A 7,681-nucleotide genomic window follows, 5' to 3' on the forward strand; every position below is an offset into this window, starting at 1 on the left:
CTTAGCAGGTAAGTTGTACATGACATCAGCCCTCTGAGAATGGATTCAACTCTGCCCACTGTTTACTCATTTGTGTCTGCCTGTAGCTGACAGTGTTAGTTATGTAGCCAAAATTCTTCCCCCTTCTTTCCCAACAGAACCTTAATTTTGATCAGGGTGTCAAGTGCACACTCCACAACAAAGATTTGTGATTTCTATTTCCCTTTAAGCCAGCCACGACCTCCCTGTTTTCCATTTTCCCCACCTCACTTGCTATTATATCTCAGAGAATAAAATCAATACAGTAAAGATGAGGAAAGAAAAGCCTTAACTGTTTAAGGAGCTGTTCTGATGCAGGTAGACCCTCCTTTTGGACTATGTTAAATGAATAAAAAATACTTGTTTTAATTACAGCTGGTAGGAGACTTTAGTTGCAACCAAAACCATTGATTGCTTGTTCACCATCAGAAGCAGATCTGTTCAGAAATTCTCCATTTGCCCAAAGGCTGTCCTAAGGATAGGACATTTTCATTCATTGGCTTGTTTCCTCCAAAGACACTGTCATAGATGTGGGGTTCTAACTGCTCCTGATTTAACAGCTTTGTGGTATATGGGAACAGATTTTGGCAACATTCAAGACCAAAGCACCTCATAGCACTTTTGCTTCCCCTATGGTACTTTTGTTACATCTTTTTCTTCCAGGTCCTTAAAATTCAAACAAGTTTTACCAAGGGATGTCTGGCTGGCTCAATCAGGAGAGCATGCAACTCTTGCTTGATCTCAGGGTCATGAGTTCACGCCCCATGTTGGGCACAGAACTTACTTAAAAAAAATTTTTACTGAAATGGGTTAGAGATTTATATTTTGTCATGAAATTTGCCTAATAAATGTGGTTACTCAAATCTTTCTTCAAATTGGGAACTTTTTGATTATTCCCTTTTCTTCAATGTAGTTTTTTTTTTGCATATAGGGACATTCCTGGTTTTATTACCTATGCCTCTTAAATTTTAATGTATTTTCACAAGTACAATATTTAATACTTAATAAACATTCATATGTAAGTGTGTGTATATATATATATATATATACATTTACATACACACACATATATATAAGCATTTTTCTCTGAATTTTAAATGTCTTAAGTTGGTCTACTATGTCCTTGATTTATATTTCTTCAGTATTCAATAAACTTCTTTGAATTTTCCAATTGGCACTCATGTTATTCATCTAACAATAACTTTTAACTGCCTCAACGTTTTCTCTTACACTTAATCTAGCTGAAAATAATAATGAACTATTTCTCTGGAAATAAAGAATTGTCATTGGATCTGTGAAATCTCCTCTGGCCAAATGCCTCTTACAACACTAAAGGAACATTTACAGGATCATAATAAACTGTGGAAAAAACCTGAAGAATATACTCTGAGCCAGTTCAGTGTCTGTCCTGTGTTATCAAAATTCCCATTGCAAAATTTATAAGCAATGAGTAATTGCTAGTTGATGAGATGCAGTTACACTTGGAGAATAGCTCCAGAAAGCACAAGGAAGCTGTGTAACTAGCAAGGTACAAAGATTGAAGGGATTCCAGAGCTGACGACCTCTGTGTGCTGTGGTGGTGCCCACCCAGTCAGCCTTTTCTCTTATTAGCATACTCATGTCCCAGATGCAGAGTAATTTAGAAACGAGTCATTCTGCACATGGGAGTCACATGACCTCTACTAGCTGTCACTGCTTTGTTTCTTTTCTTAAAGGTCAGTTAACTTGGTACTGGGTGACATTTATTGTGTCTCAGGAATCTTGTCAATACGAATCTAAGACCACTGTTACTAGTCAAGGAGAGTGGATGTTTCATTTTTTAAAACCTATTTAAAATATTTTCTTTTGTATGTCATAGGGGAGATTTGTATTTGTGGGAGATTTGTATTGATTCTTCAGCTCTAACTATCTTTTATTTTGCTTTTGAATAACTGGCATCCCCCTCTTAAGGTCCTACTTACAAGAACCAGTTTTTCAACTGTAGTTCTGGTAAGCTGAGATCACTTGTATGGCACTTACAGCTTCCTCCACTTTTCTTCTAAAATCAAGTATACCTTACTGTCATTAAGCATATTGAGATTTCTCACATTCATTAAGAATTTTAAAGAGATCTTTTTTGCTCAAATCATTTATTGATCTAGATACGGTTTTAGTTCACCAGAGCATGCTTCCAAGTAATTAAAAATATGTCTGCGTGTATGCATGTATTTCTAGCACATAAATCATCCCATTATGTTTATTGTCACGATTGATGGGCCTTAGCACCTATCAACTTCATACAGCATTACTATCAGTCTTTGTAAAAACTGTAGTTCTTAGTAAATTAAAAAAAAAGAAGCAAGAAAATTTGGGGTCAGAAGTTAAGCCACCTGTTAGCTATATATTCATGCTAGTGAATAATATATACCTTAGTCACTACTTTTTTGGTTTGCTTGAAAGTTATTATTATTATGATATTGCTGGTTGAAATAGTTTCTCTCAGAGAAAGTGCAGGTCTCTGTTTGAAACACTTAGTTCCAGAAAAAACAGAAGAGGAAATTCTTTTTTTCTTGTGGGTAATTTTATGTTGGTTGATCATGGATGTAGTTACAGTTAGGGTGGCAGGAAATATACTGGAAGGAAGATTCTATTCTGAGTGAGTAGATTCATCCTTCATCTCTGCTGTGGTAGTTCAATTATACCTGGGCATTTTTCACCTTGTCCAACTGGTGTGTCTTTATTAGGGGCCATCTTGAGCAGTGTCTTCACCACTCATGCCATACATAGCAAATGAAAGATGGTCACAATCGTCACAATATGCTGCTCTGTGTGCTGGTGAGTCACCAATCATTGGACTATCACAATCAGCCTCACACACATTTGTGATCTTACCTAGTTTCCAGTTTCCTAATAATTTCAAGGACACAAGTACTCAGGAGAGACAGGCAAAGCAGGAAGAGGTCATGGACCACCGATGTAAATCCATGTTATTCCCATAAGTTATATAGCTTAGGTGACATTTTCCACGTACCTGTGCTTCATATGTCCATAGATAGCTGTTTTGTTTACCATATAGTCCTACAACAGATCAATCTATCTAAAAGCGGTTCATAGGATGGGACTTTCCAGTAGCAAGACCACTGGTTGATTTAATAGTAACATGTCTACAAGAAAATTGTCGGGATGGCTTCCCTTTCTTTGCTGAGGAGACCCCCAGTAAACAGAGAAAGAATTGTAAACCTGCTGTAAGAGTTTATAGAAAATAAATGTGTGTTCCACTGGCCCTGAAAATGCCCAGGAGCTAGATTAGCATCTTATTGCTTTATCCTGGCATGTTTTAGATTATGATAGTGCTCCTGTGAGCTCTCTTCCCAGGGACATTTTTCCTCCACATATGCTGAATTTCAGTCAGCTTGACCTATCCTCCATATAGTCTTATACTGATAAGATCATGTAAACATTTTTTATGGTTCTCTCCTTCATTCCTCTCTCCCTCTTTCCCTCCCTCCCTCCCTTTCACCTTCCTCTTCTCCCCCACTTCCCCTTTTTCTTCTTCTTCTTCTTCTTCTTCTTCTTCTTCTTCTTCTTCCCCTTCTTCTCCTCCTCCTCCTCTTCCTCCCCCTCCATCCTCCCTCCTTCCCCTTTCTCCTCCTCTCTTCTTCTTCTTCTTCTCCTCTTCCTCCTCCTCCTCATTCTCCCCCTCCTCTCTCTTCCTCCCTCTCTCCTTTCCTTCCTTCCTTCCTTCCTTTCGTCAGCACCCCCCCCCCCGACACATGAAACAAAAAGAGGTTTTGGCAACAGCAGGATAAAGCCAGCCGAACAGGATCCACATGTGGTGCAGTCCTGTACGGAGAGTAAACTAGCAGGAGGAACATTTTGATTCATATTCTGGAGTTTTTGTCCCATCGTTTATCCTAAAAATACCAAAGTTTGCCCCCCCCCAAAAATACATAGTCATCTCATCATCTCAGCTTTTGGTAAGAGCTGAGTATATTCAGATGTACCTTCTGGTCATTGGTGTTAATTTTGTACATTTTCATAAAACCTTATGGTTAGTACTTTGTTCAGAAGTTTTGCAGAGATTTTATTTCAACTTTTCTCTCATTTTGAATACTTGCAAAACACCTGTCCATCATCTTAGTCCACTTTCTTCAGACCAAAAATTGCAATTTTTTTTAACGTTTATTTATTTTTGAGACAGAGAGAGACAGAGCATGAACTGGGGAGGAGCAGAGAGAGAGGGAGACACAGAGTCTGAAACAGGCTCCAGGCTCTGAGCTGTCAGCACAGAACCCAACGCGGGGCTCGAACTCATGGACTGTGAGATCATGACCTGAGCCGAAGTCAGACACCCAACCGACCAAGCCACCCAGGCGCCCCCCAAAATTGCAATTATTAAAGGAAAGTTACTAATTTGTCTCCAGATCATCCCTCATACCAGCCAATTACAAGACACATATACAAAAGTGGTTAAGGAACCACCATAAATATTGCTTCACATTTGTATGGTGCTTTATTCTCTCTCAAGGACCTTCATATCGCTTCATACTATACATTATGTCAACACTATAAACTACACCTGCTTCTGAGTCATGGTAGGAACATTAACAGAAACAAGAAATATCTAGTAACAAATTATGCTCTGATCATATGCAAAATATGTGTGCATGCATATATGCATTTATTTATATTTTGTGGAAATTTGGTTGGTGTGGTATAGAAAACTGCCACACTGTGAGCTTTGACCTAGAAAATAAGTCAAACAGAAAACTTCTGTGTCAGTCATTGTTGCACATCAACTTGTTTCTTTTTGCACCCACCATTTAGCGGATGTTGAAATCTCACTAATGAAGAGATCACTCAAGTAAATTTAATTAACAACTTCCAATAATCTTTGCAAAAGAATGCTTTAATGCAGAATGTTGTAGAACATTCATTCATTCTTTCTTTCTTAAAGTCACGAAGCCCCTTAATCCATATGGTTCTCTTTGAAATCTTTTAATTAATCTGTGCTCTGTATTCTTTCTTATAAATCCTTTCTTATGGTTAAACAACATTGAAAACAATCTGCTCTAAAAGTCAATTCTCCCTTTATATCCATTTCCAGATAAAATCTCTTATATGATCCACAGGAATTGCTGCTGGTCATTGGAGGTTTACACATATTCATCTCTGCATTTGCTTTTACAAATTCACCCATGGCAAATGGCCTTTTTGTCATAATGCTTTGCATTTAAATAGTTCATTACATTAAAAAATTTCAATTAACTCTGCTAATACCTCCATGTTAAAGAAAGAAATCATTTCTGTGATCATATTATTGATGGAGAAACTGTAGTTCAGAGAGTTTAAAAGATGTACCCAGTGATAGCCAGTGAGGGAAGTTCAGTTGATGATAACAGGCAAAATAATCTACTGTTCAGCAGCCTTCATTCTTTCATTAAAGCAGACTTTTCTCAGCATGTGTAATAAAGTTTGGGAAGAATCTCAGATAAAAACAGTGAATGACTTTTTTATTTTAATATAAAACATTAAAGTATTAGAGTCATCGGAGTATAAAGTATATAGCCGAGAACTTTCACACGTCCTGCATGATGTTTCCAATTCAAATAGTACTCGTCATCTTTTAGAGAAATAGGGTTTTTGAAGAGAGGGAGTTTCTATTTCTAGACACTAGAACTTATAAAAGCATTATGAACAAAGTAGCAATAATCAATGACAGGGAGGCAAGTTAAAGAGAAGTATACATTAAACTCAATTTATGCATGGACAAGCACAGACTAGTTAGATCTAGGGCAGAAAATTATAGCATGAACAGAGAGTGGATATCATCTTAAAATCTCCTATTAAAGTGTCGAATATTCTGAGTAGGTAGCAGGGTAACAAACTACTTCAACAGGTTTATCCAAAGGTAGAAATCACTTGTTACAGAGAGCAGGGGTGTGAGATACTGGCTTAAAGAATATAGAATATTTTCATGGACAGCCATGAAGGGGGCAGGGACTGTTGTCAAGGTCCCACAGTTAAAGAGCACTGGGAGACACTGGATTCCTAGGTAAAGTGCTGAAGGAAAGTTACAGACAAATCTTACCTATGTGGAGCTCTAATTAGACACAACTACAGTGACACATCTTTGCATGGGGGTCAGAACAAAGAGTGTATGTAAACTAAAAGGAGCAAGCCTTGAGACCACGAGTGCTGGGACATCCGTTTCTGGGTCAGTTTCATAGATCTGGTACATATCAGAATCCTAGGCATATTTTTTTCTAAATTTGATTGTTTTTATGCTTGAAATTAAGTATTAAAATCACCTCAGTTTTTTAGACAATTAGACAATGTTCATGCATTTTGAGTAATTGCGTGTTTTAAGGTTTAAATAATGCTTTGTAAAATTACTTGTCATGACCTATCCATATGAATGTTAGTAAGGCATTCATTGTAATATCTTACATTCTTTAAAGATCTGATTAGAAAGGCAATCAACATAGTATAGTGATCGCTAATAATAGTTGTGTGTGTTTTTCTTTCCTGCTTAAAAGATAATTATTTCATGGGCTCCTGGGTGGCTCAGTTGGTTAAGCATCTGGCTCTTGATTTTGGCTCAGGCCATGATCTCATGGTTCATGGGATGGAGCCCCACCTTGGGCTCTGTGCTAACAGCGTGGAGCCTGCTTAGGATTCTTTCTCTCCTTCTCTCTCTGTCCCTCCTCCACTCACACACTCACTCTGTGTCTCTCTCTCTCTCTCAAAATAAATAAACTTAAAAAAAGGTAATTATTTCAATATTGCAAAAATGATCAATAAATTGCCTAAAAGAAATAGCTAGGATGAAAAATTTGAACAAGTGAATATTTAGGAAATTCTTACAAAAAAGTATGATTATAAAAATTGTCAACTTTAGGATTCATTAATTTTATTCAATCCCCGGCTCTGGTGAGCATAATTCTTCCTCAGTTTAACATAATTTCCTACTCATTTTATCCCTCCTCTTCCTGCATTCTTACTTCACTATAATTGTGTTTTCCATTATTAAAATTCCTGTCTAGTGATACAACTTAAATTTTAATACCAATGAACCATTCTTTCTTAGTTATCCTATTATTTTGATTTTATTAAAATAACCCATATTCTCTCTCACAGCTTCTCTGCTCTTCCCATCAATTATGGCTCTTTCTCAAGAAGGATCCTTATCATACTTTGCTCCTCATTAGCTCTTGGCATGGATACGTATGATATACTTGCTAGCAGATTATCTACCATAGGTAATAAAACATTTCAGCACCACATGACTATTAATGTGACTCAAACAAATGCTTTCTGTGCTTTTATCTTCTTGCATACATTTTTTATTCACTCATGCAAACTTTTACTCCAAGTGGGAATTAAGCTATAACATAGTTATTTGTATTTTTAAACAAATTATTCAAAATAATCAATGCTAGGTTTTCTTTAATGACATACAGCTTCCCCAAGTGTTCTTGGAAGAGGCAACTCACTCCCACCACACCTGGCAAAAACACCACTACCTTGAAAATCACATTTATTATTAGGGTGAGTTTGAGACAGCTTACAGAGTTCTCTTAGTTATTCAGCTTGTTGAGCAAGAGTTCAAAATATTGCTATTTATTCTCCTATTCAGGTTGTCAATAGTAATTCCTCCCAGGCTAAAATCAAACTATTTATT

Source organism: Lynx rufus, unplaced genomic scaffold, assembly GCF_022079265.1.
Source record: "Lynx rufus isolate CCGP_SWC_20201006 ecotype Redwood Valley unplaced genomic scaffold, mLynRuf1.p SCAF_5, whole genome shotgun sequence".
NCBI classification, from domain to species: Eukaryota; Metazoa; Chordata; class Mammalia; order Carnivora; family Felidae; genus Lynx; species Lynx rufus.